The following is a 14,783-nucleotide window of genomic DNA, read 5'->3' as shown; positions in this document are numbered from 1 at the left end:
GTTTTAGCTTTCATTGTCCAAAAGTATTCATTTTAAATGTGAATTTGCGATGGTGTGTTCTTCGTGAAGTGTTGTATATGTATGTTTTTCATAATATATAATGATATTGAATGCGATTTTGTTTCTAGTGTATGTATATATTTTTTAATCCTTGTTGTTATTGTGCGATTTTCCGCATCTTAAAGTATATGCGTATTCCCCGTATAAATAGTATTAAAACTTCCCCCGCTTGTGAATGTGTAATGCTTGTGTGCTTTGTTGATTGATTGTTGTTGTGACATTTGCGGCGTGTTATTGTTGTGCATGATGTGGTATGCGTCATATGACCGAGCTGTGCGTATTCTCGCGAGATCGAGTGTTAGGTGAAAAAAGGCAATTTATTTGCTTTCCCATTGATCTCTATGGGAGACTGTCTAACGCGGGCAGGATTACGCGTGTGACATACACGCGTTAGGAGCATCGTTAGATGGTCTTATATTAACTCTAAATACCGGAGTCAAACAATGACGTGCGTTAGACATAAACACGCGTGGCGTTAACAGCCCATCTACCGCCGAACTCTAAATCTAGCCGTTAGTCTATAGTTAGCATAATACATATTATATTTTAAATCATCGTTGTATGTTAGTTACATGTATACTATTTATCTTAATCAGATGAAACTGAATTAGTCTAGTTTACAATGCGTTATTATCTAAATAAAGAATAGTAACATAAATTAGTGCTCAGAACCTCCCTGCCCACTACTGAGAGGGCTTGCAGTAATAGAATATGATTGTGGATAAGTAAGTGCTTAGAAATGTGACTATAATATTTTTGTACACATCAATTCAACTTTGGGGCTCTGTTCGCTCCAACATGAAAATCAAAAAAGAAAGGAAAAATATTGTATTAAAGTTCTTATATTTTCTGAAAGAGAGTGCAAGAATCAATCAGTTTGTGTTTTTACAGCGGCTTTCAATAATAAGTGTAATAAGGCTGCCTGCCTGGTTACAGCAACATTGTAACTGCAGCCAATTGTTTCAAAAATTATTTCCACTGTTATTCTACTTGTTTATTATATCCCCACTTGTTTGGTATTATGTTAGCTATTTCTTTTTCAAAGTTAGTACTGCTAGTAATGATATCGTAATTCTATGTGATTAGTCAGGAAATTCAAAATCAATGTAGGCTGCCAGTATAACATTTATATTAGTCTATATTGCATAGTCCTGTGTATATACGATACCAATTTAGCATTAATCTCTTTGTAACTATACACTTCTATGGTTCTATATTGTTTAACAGAAGTTCCTCCATCAGTGTAAATTTCTATCCACCATAGTGGCTATGCGATGTCTAAGAAGCATAATAACAGAGTACTATGTTAGTAGTTAGATAAGATGCCGCAACCGCGGTCAACAAGTCTCTAGTGAAATATTTAACTATATATCGGTTTCGCATTTATCTATTTGTAACTTTACAGTTCTATGGTTCTATATTGTTTAACAGAAGATACTTCATCAGTGTGAATTGCTGTCCCCCATAGTGGCTATGCGTTGTCTACTGAGCATAATAATCAAATTACTATGTTAGTAGTTAAATAAGATGCCGCAAACACGGTCAACAGGTCTCTAGTGAAATATTTAAAACAATGGAGCTCCCCTTAGCTCCCAACCCCCTGACGCGTTTTGCCCGATTAGGGCTTTTTCAAAGGCGGCAAGCCGCCGGATGTCCGGGCTTAAATGTATACACTAGAACCGGTCAAGAATTTCTTTCAATGGTGGTAGGCTAGTCTCCTTGTCAATCAGTCCTGATTGCTCCAATAGTAGGGACGGGACGATCTGTATCTCATGTCAACAGACTTAGAGAATAACAAGCTGACAAACAGGGAGATTGAGTGTTTGGATTGTTAGAACTATCTCTAAGGTATTACGATGTACTAATAGATGTGGATCTTCCTAATAAATAGATCATACTGTCTATCTTAGTTACTAATCTATCAGGTGTGCTGTCTAACCACACTCTTGTAAGGTCATCTCATGTGTATAGCAAAATAATACACTAACAGAAGATGATCAGCCTAATAATTAATTCATAATGTGTCTTGCAGTTTCTGTAATTGCACTACCATGAAATCGAACCTTAGCTCATTGCTTAGTTTCGTAAGTTAGACAGGAAATCTGATAAAATATCGTAATTCAGCTGACCTATTATATGAATTAGCAGTATAGAGATTTTAATCTATTTGGGACTAAAAAGTGGACTGGATATATTCACTTGTTTATCAGGAATAACTACGGTCTCTCCATATAAACCTAACATTTTATTTTTCAGAATGTAAACATATTATATATATTAAACTTAAAAAGACATGTGCGATGGTGGTCTCAGTGATTGGTGTTGTGTGAATCAAACCACAAGAACCATAATTGTGATTGTGCTAACCATAAAAAAAAAATTGGATGTTGATATGAACAGAAATGTGTGTAATACTAATTTTTGTGTGATATTTGGTGCCTGGAATTGCCTGATGTCTATGTGTGTATCAAGCATATATAGGTGCTATGCTGGTGATGCATTAAGTTAAGGATTTATAATGAAAATTACTCATTCTATTAGATTTGTGACTTATTTGTGACTTGTGTTCAATTATTTGGAGAAACCCTCTGTGTAACGTGTGTGAAGACAGGGAAAGGGAAGCCAATCGGAACATTTAGAATAGTTATTATTCTAAAAGTATTATTACAACAGTTTTCATAGTTGTATACATCATTTTTTTAGGAAATACATGGAGGGTATAAATAAGATGTTTTTCTTAGTAGTCATGTCTCTTTATATAACCCAATATTAAAGTTATCATATTGTTATAAGTGGACATAAAAGTTGTTGTTTTCATTTAGGCCATAAGGTTGCTCTGTATTTAGTAGGTATATCCATCTACTTTCAATTTTTAACAGTGTTCTCTCCAAGTTTCCTCCTCTAATTCCCAGACTAACTTTGTCTATGCCTTGGCATTGTAGTTTGAAAAAGGTCCACGACCGAAACGCGTTACTTCGTTTTTGGCCAAACTGAGCCACCGTAGTCTGTGACGTCAGACTACCATCAGCAGGAAAAAAGACTGGACGAGAACTACTCTGCTTCCAGACGCGGAAGCACCACGTTAACAACAGTCCTGTATGCGGCTTGAAATTCCTAGTGGTAACCTGGCTTTACCATAAAGGACAAGGAAAGAAATAAGGTACTATAATAACAACCTGACAGATGCTTCCTTGAAAAAAAAGCTGCTAAAGGTAACCTGGTATTACCTGAACTTCGGATTACTTCATTTGCGTTTACCATAGGATTGAATTACTAAAAAGACTTTAAGTCTGATCTTACAAGGTACTTTTAACATAATAAGGAGACGGCACTGAAAAATTTCACTTGCCCAACATTTTGCATATGCCAACACTCTTTATCTGTGCACAGAAAAGAACATTTTTAGAACTTTTGATTCTTTTTACAGTTCTATTACAATCGTGTTTGAAATGGCAATTTTTTATACTTAATTTTAGTTATGTTGTTCTAGTTATAATAACTTAGCCATATTAACCTAGCTCTATTAACTTTACCTTTTAGCTAAGCTCTATTAACATTGCTTTTTTGCTTTTTTGCACATTTGTCCACTACATGAATTTAGGTATAATCATTTTATAGCTGTTTAGTTCACACACTTTTAGTTTATTATACCATTTTAGCACACACACCTTTAGCCTATACACCTTTAGCTGACCCATTATAGTTTACACATTAACCTCAATCAAATCCACTGCACTTATTACACCTGCTGTATACTAACCGCATCTGTTGTTATATTAACCTCACTAACGATACTAACATACTAATTATATGTTCTGTGTATACTAACTATATCCTCTGCTCAGTACACTCACCTCACCTATATCTTATCTTTTTATCTTTTTGCCTCTGTTATTTTTGCTGAAAAACATTAATATATCAGCATTTTTAATACAAATTCAATTAAATTCAATTTTTAATCAATTTTTTAATAAATCAATTTTTAATAAAATTGTTTTCAAAGAATATATTTTAATCATCTCTCTTATCAAAAATAAATATTAGCTTATATTTAACATATTTTATGTCCTGAGTGATCATTTCCATCTAATCAGTGTCACCTCAAATGTTTTAGCTTTAGGTCCACATAACCTGGCCTTTAGCGCAGGAAGACAATTCACATAGATTTTAAATTATCAATTTTATCTGGGGATTTTTTGATATCAACCTGTGTACTTTGAGGTGAACTGTTTCAGCGCTCTCTCGCTCCCTCAATATATTCCAGTTCCTCTGAATTGGAATTGTGGTAACACAAGAAATGATAGGCAACACTGGTCAGATTTTTACTCTCTTTATTATCTTTTTCTGCGTTTTTTATGTTACGAAGATGTTCCATCACTCTAACTCTGAGCTTGCGTGTTGTCATGCCTACATAGATTTTGTCACATTTGCATTTTAACCCCTTAATGACCGGACCATTTTTCAATTTTCTTACCCTTAATGACAATGGCTATTTTTACATTTCTGCGGTGTTTGTGTTTAGCTGTAATGTTCCTCTTACTCATTTACTGTACTCACACACATTATATACCGTTTTTCTCGCCATTAAATGGACTTTCTAAAGATACCATTATTTTCATCATGTCTTATAATTTACTATAAAAAAAATTATAAAATATGAGGAAAAAATGGAAAAAAACACACTTTTTCTAACTTTGACCCCCAAAATCTGTTACACATCTACAACCACCAAAAAACACCCATGCTAAATAGTTTATAAATTTTGTACTGAGTTTAGAAATACCCAATGTTTACACGTTCTTTGCTTTTTCTTTTGTAAGTTATAGGGCAATAATTACAAGTAGCACTTTGCTATTTCCAAACCATTATTTTTCAAAATTAGCGCTAGTTACATTGGAACCCTGATATCTGTCAGGAATCCCGGAATATCCCTTGACATGTGTATATTTTTTTTTAGAAGACATCCCAAAGCATTGATCTAGGCCCATTTTGGTATATTTCATGCCACCATTTCACTACCAAATGCGATCAAAAAAAAAAAAAGTTCACTTTTTCACAAAATTTGTCACAAACTTTAGGTTTCCCACTGAAATTATTTACAAACAGCTTCTGCAATTATGGCACAAATGGTTGTAAATGCTTCTCTGGGATCCCCTTTTTTCAGAAATAGCAGACTTATATGGCTTTTGGGTTGCTTTTTGGTAATTAGAAGGCCGCTAAATGCCGCTGCGCACAACACGTGTTTTATGCCCAGCAGTGAAGGGGTTAATTAGGGAGCTTGTAGGGAGCTTGTAGGGTTAATTTTAGCTTTAGTGTAGTGTAGTAGACAACCCCAAGTATTGATCTAGGCCCATTTTGGTATATTTTATGCCACCATTTCACCGCCAAATGCGAGCAAATAAAAAAAAAACTTTACATTTTTCACAATTTTAGGTTTCTCACTGAAATTATTTACAAACAGCTTGTGCTATTATGGCAGAAATTGTTGTAAAAGCTTCTCTGAGATCCCCTTTGTTCAGAAATAGCAGACTTATATGGCTTTGGCATTGCTTTTTGGTAATTAGAAGGCCGCTAAATGCTGCTGCGCACCACACGTTAATTATGCCCAGCAGTGAAGGGGTTAAATTAGGTAGCTTGTAGGGAGCTTGCAGGGTTAATTTTAGAGATCAGCCTCCCACCTGACACATCCCACCCCCTGATCCCTCCCAAACAGCTCTCTTCCCTCCCCCACCCCACAATTGTTCCCGCCATCTTAAGTACTGGCAGAAAGTCTGCCAGTACTAAATAAAAGAGTTTTTTTTTTTTGTTTTTTTTTAAATAAAAATGATAAAATATTTTAGCTGTGATGGACCCCTGCCTTAGCCCCAACCTCCCTGATCCCCCCTCCAGCTCTCTAACCCTCTCCCCTACCTAATTACCGCCATCTTGGGTACTGGCAGCTGTCTGCCAGTACCCAGTTTGGCCCCAAAAAGTATTTTTATTTTATTTTTTACTTAAAAACTGTAGTGTAGCAGCCCCCCCACAATACCCCCACCCCCACCTCCTCCCCCTCCCAGATCCTTTTATATTTTTTTTAAAAAAAAATCCCTTTTTTTCCCCCCTTTCTGCCCTCATTCATTGGTGTCAGTGTGGCTAATGGATGCACGGGCACACGCGCGCACGGGCACGCGCGCCCCATGCACACGCACATGCACGCTCACATGCACGCTCACGTGCACCCTAACCCCTCGTGCACGCGCACGCATCGTGCACGCGCGTGTGCACCCTCACACCCGGCGGACACTGGCACCATCGCTACCGGTGCAGAGAGGGCCACAGAGTGGCTCTCTCTGCATCGGAGGCTTGTAAAGTGGTATTGCAGGATGCCTCCATATCGAGGCATCACTGCAATACCCTCAGAGCTGCTGGAAGCATTTGTGATCGCTTCCAGCACTCTGTTAGACAACTGATGTACCAGGTACGTCCATTGTCATTAACTGTTAGTTTTTGAATTACGTCAGTTGTCATTAAGGGGTTAAAGCATATATCACCCCCTCTGTTTGACAGCTGATGTATTTGCTGATTGAATGTCTGGTATTAAATCTATCAGTTATGTGATCTTATTTAATTATATATTTGCAAGTCCTGCAATTGCCACATTTATTTGAACCTGGGGGCCAGTGGTATTTTGGTTCTATGTCTCTGGAGGTGACTATTGGCAATCATATCCTTAATATTACGTGTACGTCTGTACGTAATGGATGGTTTTATTCCTACGGTCTCTTTTAGAGTAAGGTCAGACATTAGAATATGCCAGCGTTTATTTATAATCTGACTCACAAGGTTGCTTTGGGCATTATGTGTAGTTATCAATCTTGGAGCTAGATTGGGAGATTTGAACTTTTTTTGTAAGAGTTCTTGTCTGTTGGTTTCTATAGCCCTATGGTTGGCTTTTTTGATGGATCTCTTACTGTATCCCCTCTCAACTAATCTAGTTTCCAATTCCTGGACTCTCGTTTGAAAAGTATCTAAGTCTGATCAATTCCTTCTAATCCTCAAAAATTCTCCTGTGGGTAAACTGCTTGGAGCATGAGCACTGGTGTTATGGAGTAAGCTGTTCCTTGCGGTTATTTTCCTAAATCAAAACAACAGGGTAGGTATAAGAAACAACGCTCAAATCTCAAATGCTATTCCCAAAAGGTAAGTGCACCTCCTAACATCAAACCAAAATAGACAAAGAACAAGGGGATATGGGAACGCGCTGTAAAAAACAGCATATGAGAGGTAAAGAACTATATAAGGAATGTGGATTACACAAGAGTATAATAAAAAAGTTTATAATTGTATTACAATAAGCGATGCCGGCATCTGATACAAAGTAAAATAGTACAATTAAAATAGGATAAGAATCAACATAAATTGTAAAACATCAGTGTGTAGTGCTGTAAGTAACTGAAAAAAATAATAATACTATGTTGCAAAATAACACAATGTTAAAATTGAAACAGAGTCCATGTTACCGTCCTTTCACAATCAGGCCAGTGATTAGAGTGTCTGATCCAGCTGTTTATATGAATGCAGGTATAACTTGGATGATTCCCTCTGTGTTGTTTATAAAACAGCGAAAAGCTTGCAGAATCTTCTGGCTTGTATCCAATGACTGAGTTAAATTTCAAAGACACATTCACAGCCGTATTTGCAGGATGTCCCATGCTGTGGGCCGGTTCCTGTCAGGAGGTCAAAGTGCAGGAGTAATGATGAGCAGCGACAGACTTTGTTTCTTTGAATTTAAAATGAAGATATGTTTTTTGAAAGACATATCTTTTTTTGAAAGACATATCGTTTTTTGAAAAACATATCGTTTTTTTGAAAAACATGTTATTTTTTGAAAGACATATCGTTTTTTGAAAAACATATCGTTTTTTGAAAGATATGTCGTTTTTTTTAGACATATCATTTTTAGAAAGACATATCTTTTTTTGAAAGACATATCGTTTTTTGAAAGACATATCTTTTTTAAAAAGACATATCGTTTTTTGAAAAACATATTGTTTTTTGAAAGACATATCGTTTTTTGAAAGACATATCGTTTTTTGAAAAACATACGGCTAGATTTAGAGTTTTGTCGGTAACGACCCGCGTAGCTAACGCTGGCTTTTTTCTGGCCGCACCTTTTAAATAACTCTGGTATTGAGAGTCCACAGAATGGCTGCTTTAGGCTCCAAAAAAGGAGCGTAGAGCATATTTAACGCAACTTCAACTCTCGATACCAGAGTTGCTTACGGAAGCGGCCAGCTTCAAAAACGTGCTTGTCCACGATTCCCCCATAGGAAACAATGGGGCTGTTTGAGCTGAAAATAAACCTAACACCTGCAAAAAAGCCGCGTTCAGCTCCTAACTCAGGGCCATTGTTTGCTATGAGGAAACACTTCCTACGTCTGCACCTAACACTCTAACATGTACCCCGAGTCTAAGCACCCCTAAACTTACACTTATTAACCCCTAATCTGTCGCCCCCGCCATCGCTGACCCCTGCATATTATTATTAACCACTAATCTGCCGCTCCGTAAACCGCCGCTACTTACATTATCCCTATGTACCCCTAATCTGCTGTCCCTAACACCGCCGACCCCTATATTATATTTATTAACCCCTAATCTGCCCCCCACAATGTCGCCTCCACCTGCCTACACTTATTAACCCCTAATCTGCCAAGCGCACCGCACCGCTAATATAATAAAGTTATTAACCCCTAATCCACCTCACTAACCCTATAATAAATAGTATTAACCCCTAATCTGCCCTCCCTAACATCGCCGACACCTAACTTCAAACATTAACCCCTAATCTGCCGACTGGAGCTCACCGCTATTCTAATAAATATATTAACCCCTAAAGCTAAGTCTAACCCTAACACTAACACCCCCCTAAATTAAATATAATTTAAATCTAACGAAATTAATTAACTCTTATTAAATAAATTATTCCTATTTAAAGCTAAATACTTACCTGTAAAATAAATCCTAATATAGCAACAATATAAATTATAATTATATTATAGCTATTTTAGTATTTATATTTATTTTACAGGCAACTTTGTATTTATTTTAACCAGGTACAATAGCTATTAAATAGTTAAGAACTATTTAATAGCTAAAATAGTTAAAATAATTACAAAATTACCTGTAAAATAAATCCTAACCTAAGTTACAATTAAACCTAACACTACACTAGCAATAAATTAATTAAATAAAATACCTATAATTATCTACAATTAAACCTAACACTACACTATCAATAAATTATTTAAATACAATATCTACAAATAACTACAATGAAATAAACTAACTAAAGTACAAAAAATAAAAAAGAACTAAGTTACAAAAAATAAAAAAATATTTACAAACATTAGAAAAATATTACAACAATTTTAAACTAATTACACCTACTCTAAGCCCCCTAATAAAATAACAAAGCCCCCCAAAATAAAAAAATGCCCTACTCTATTCTAAATTACAAAAGTTCAAAGCTCTTTTACCTTACCAGCCCTGAACAGGGCCCTTTGCGGGGCATGCCCCAAAGAATTCAGCTCTTTTGCCTGTAAAAAAAAACATACAATACCCCCCCCAACATTACAACGCACCACCCACATACCCCTAATCTAACCCAAACCCCCCTTAAATAAACCTAACACTAAGCCCCTGAAGATTTTCCTACCTTATCTTCACCCTGCCAGGTTCACCGATCTGTCCTCGGAAGTCTTGATCCAAGCCTCGGAAGTGTTGATCCAAGCCCAAGCGGGGGGCTGAAGAGTGAAGTCCATCCTCGGGCTGAAGTCTGGATCCAAGCGGCGACTGAAGAAATCCATCCTCGGGCTGAAGTCGGAAGTCCATCATCTGGATGAAGTCTTCTATCAAGCCGCATCTTCAATCTTATTTCTTCTGGAGCGGAGCGGAACCATCTTCTTCCAAACCGACGTGGAACATCCTCTTCAACCGATGACTAGGCGACGAATGACAGTTCCTTTAAATGATGTCATCCAAGATGGCGTCCCTCGAATTCCGATTGGCTGATAGGATTCTATCAGCCAATCGGAATTAAGGTAGGAATATTCTGATTGGCTGATGGAATCAGCCAATCAGAATCAAGTTCAATCCGATTGGCTGATCCAATCAGCCAATCAGATTGAGCTCGCATTCTATTGGCTGTCCTCTCTTTTATTTTTGAGCTATATTTGCAGGACTTGCATGAGTTGCACGGGTAGAAACCAACAAGTGTTTCACCTTCTAGATCTCTATCATTTTTCGTTTTATTCTTTTTGAATTCGCTAGGTGAAAGCCAATTCTTTAGATTTTTTGTTTTTTTAAAAATAACATCCGGATTGTTTTTTAATCTGTGACCTAGAACTTGGTCTTGTTTTAGGAGATACCAGTGTTTTTTAAGTTTCTTTTTTATCTCTAAATGTTGTACACTATAGTTAGTGATAAAAGGTATGAATAGATTGTCCAGGTCATTCTCCTCTAAGCTGTGCTTTTTAAGAGGATTTCTTTTTTCTTTGTTTTTTGTGGTCAAAAGTGATTCTCTGTCTATATTGGCAACTTCTTTCTGTGTCCTCTCTATTAGTCTAGGGTCATATCCTTTTTCAATGAATCTGGTACTAAGGATTTCTGATTGTGATTTGTAGGTGTCTAAGGAGGAACAGTTCTTTTTTACCCTCATGAACTGACTTTTAGGGATGTTTAGTTTCCACTGAGCCAGGTGACAACTTTCAAAGTGGACATAATTGTTGGCATCAATGTCTTTGAAGTAGGTTTGGGTATGTACCTGGTTATTTATTATTTCTACTTCAATGTCTAAGAAGTGAATTTTATGACTACTGTAATCATGTGTGAATGAAATGCCCATGTTGTTAGTATTGATATCTATCATAAAGGATTCAAGAAGCTCTATGTCTCCTCTCCATATTATAAAAATGTCATCTATGTATATGCAATAGTGCACAAGGTTCACCCCCCCATGGGCCATTATAGATATTTTGTTCTTCAAACTGACCCATGAAAAGATTAGCATAACTGGGGGCAAGCCTTGTGCCCATTGCAGTACCCTTTATTTGCAAGTAAATTTCTTCATTAAACATGAAACTGCTGTTGTTTAAAAAAAAAATATATAAATTTATTTTGACTTGTGGGTAAATTTTCATCTTTATCTAGATATGCTTTAATAGCTTATAGACCAATGTTGTGTGCAATGTTGGTGTACAGTGAGTTGACGTCACATGTCAAAAGGATGTAATTCTCGTGCCAAGTAAAAATTTTTATATAATTTAAAAAAAGGGTAGAGTCCTTTAGGTATGATGGTAAATCTACAACATATTTTTGTAAAAAGAAGTCAACATATTGTGAGACATTGGATGAAATGGATTCAATCCTTGAAATAATGGTTGAAATGAGTCTTATTCTTGTTCTGGTGTGGTGTGTGTTGTAATGCTGAGAATCTATTTTTCAGTGGTATTCTCCAATTTTGGTTCTCATTGTGAAAATGTTCATGGCTTTCATTAGGATGATCATAGAAGTTTCTGTTTTGCCTATTGTCATAATTGTTCCTGTATTGAATTCTATTTCTATCGTCATAATAATGTTGGTCATATTGGTGTTGTGGATGGGAATATCTATTGTAATTCCTGAAATTTCTGGAATCATTATAATGGGATACGTAAGGTGATCTGTTATTGTGAAAATTAATTTCTTCAAAATTTTGGGCACCTTTTCTCTGGTATGGTTCTCTTATAACGGGAGATATGTATTGTTGATCAAAATGATCTTTAAAAGAATGTCTCTCTCTGTTATCATCTCTCTGTATATTCTCCTTATTTGTGTAAGATTGGTAGTAGTGGGACTGTCCCCTATTTAAGTGAGACTTTTTGTCTTTCTTATTAGTGGAGTTATGTATTTTGGTGTTTGGATTATTGCCGCTTTTGCTAAATATTTGTGATGGTTTTGCACAACGTCACTTATATCATTAGTGGGATTTATGTTATCTGTGTTTTCTTCCTCATCTTTTCTATAGTCTTCTAAATCCCTATTAAATTTAGAATTTTTTTGTATGATAATGGTTTTCTTATGTTCAGAGAGTCTTTTAACAATTTCTAATTGGATGTTTTTATCTTCCTCGTTAGTTTCTAAGCTTGTCAGTTTATTTTTAGAAATATCTATCTCTTTTTTAATTTCCATTAGTTGCATTTGTCTAGCCTTGATTATTATTTTCATCAAGTTTGTTGAGGCTACTTCCAACACCTCATACCATTCCTTAGACAATATTTCAGGTAAAGTAAATGTACAGTTCTTTTTTAGTCTAAGGCCTCTTGGTACCATTTTTTGATCTATATAATTTTGCGTGTATTTCATCTCAAGAACATATTTAATTTCTTTAAGGAGATTTTTCTCAAGATCATAGTATAGATCTTCGGTATTATCAATTTCTAAAAGATCGTTTGTTTTGAGTTTTGTGTTTGAAGCAATATTTTTAAGAATAATCTCTCTTTGAGCAAAGATATCCATAGTGAATGTCTATATCTGAAAAATCAATGTATTGTATACAGGGTGTGTCAACGATATATAAAGATAGGTGTAAAAGATTACCACCTAAGAAAGTGAAAAAATCTTAAAATGTGAAGTCAAACCTTGCAGTGCAGAATTGCGTGTATAAGGGTAGTTAATCTAAGTGAGTGGATCTTAAAACTGGAGGTAAAAGTTAATCAAAACAACAGGGTAGGTATAAGATACAATGCTCAAATCTCAAATGCTATTCCCAAAAGGTAAGTGCACCTCCTAACATCAAATCAAAATAGACAAAGAACAAGGGGATATGGGAACGCGCTGTAAAAAACAGCATATGAGAGGTAAAGAACTATATAAGGAATGTGGATTACACAAGAGTATAATAAAAAAGTTTATAATTGTATTGCAATAAGCGATGCCGGCATCTGATACAAAGTAAAATAGTACAATTAAAATAGGATAAGAATCAACTTAAATTGTAAAACATCAGTGTGTAGTGCTGTCAGGAGGTCAAAGTGCAGGAGTAATGATGAGCAGCGACAGACTTTGTTTCTTTGAATTTAAAATGAATCAAACTGCTTTTAACAAATGTTGGTCATGGGTGGGCATTACGCATATAGAGTCAATTCATATATTAAAGAGGCTCAATGCACCGCACCTACCGCATATGTAAGTCAAGCAGTTGGATTGCAAGTAAAGTTTGTAACAGCGTCCATATTATTCAGATTCTCTGTTTTTAACATTGACAAACATTGTGTTATTTTGCAACAAAGTATTATTATTTTTTTCAGTTACTTACAGCACAAAACACAGATATTTTACAATTTATGTGGATTCTTATCCTATTTTAATTGTACTATTTTACTTTGTATCAGATGCCGGCATCGCTTATTGTAATACAATTATAAACTTTTTTATTATACTCTCTCTCTTTGTCTATTTTGGTTTGATGTTAGGTGCACTTACCTTTTGGGAATAGCATTTGAGATTTGAGCGTTGTATCTTATACCTACCCTGTTGTTTTGATTAACTTTTACCTCCAGTTGTAAGATCCACTCACTTAGATTAACTACCCTTATACACGCAATTCTGCACTGCAAGGTTTGACTTCACATTTTAAGATTTTTTCACTTTCTTAGGTGGTAATCTTTTACACCTATCTTTATATATCGTTGACACACCCTGTATACAATACATTGATTTTTCAGATATAGACATTCACTATGGATATCTTTGCTCAAAGAGAGATTATTCTTAAAAATATTGCTTCAAACACAAAACTCACAACAAACGATCTTTTAGAAATTGATAATACCGAAGATCTATACTATGATCTTGAGAAAAATCTCCTTAAAGAAATTAAATATGTTCTTGAGATGAAATACACGCAAAATTATATAGATCAAAAAATGGTACCAAGAGGCCTTAGACTAAAAAAGAACTGTACATTTACTTTACCTGAAATATTGTCTAAGGAATGGTATGAGGTGTTGGAAGTAGCCTCAACAAACTTGATGAAAATAATCATCAAGGCTAGACAAATGCAACTAATGGAAATTAAAAAAGAGATAGATATTTCTAAAAATAAACTGACAAGCTTAGAAACTAACGAGGAAGATAAAAACATCCAATTAGAAATTGTTAAAAGACTCTCTGAACATAAGGAAACCATTATCATACAAAAAAATTCTAAATTTAATAGGGATTTAGAAGACTATAGAAAAGATGAGGAAGAAAACACAGATAACATAAATCCCACTAATGATATAAGTGACGTTGTGCAAAACTCTAGAAAAGAACAAGCACAAATATTTAGCAAACGCGGCAATAATCCAAACACCAAATTACATAACTCCACTAATAAGAAAGACAAAAAGTCTCACTTAAATAGGGGACAGTCCCACTACTACCAATCTTACACAAATAAGGAGAATATACAGAGAGATGATAACAGAGAGAGACATTCTTTTAAAGATCATTTTGATCAACAATACATATCTCCCGTTATAAGAGAACCATACCAAAGAAAAGGTGCCCAAAATTTTGAAGAAATACATTTTCACAATAACAGATCACCTTACGTATCCCATTATAATGATTCCAGAAATTTCAGGAATTACAATAGATATTCCCATCCACAACACCAATATGACCAACATTATTATGACAATAGAAATAGATTCCAA

Source organism: Bombina bombina, chromosome 3 (genome assembly GCF_027579735.1).
Source record: "Bombina bombina isolate aBomBom1 chromosome 3, aBomBom1.pri, whole genome shotgun sequence".
Taxonomy (NCBI): Eukaryota; Metazoa; Chordata; class Amphibia; order Anura; family Bombinatoridae; genus Bombina; species Bombina bombina.
Note: the sequence above shows the minus strand (reverse complement) of the source record.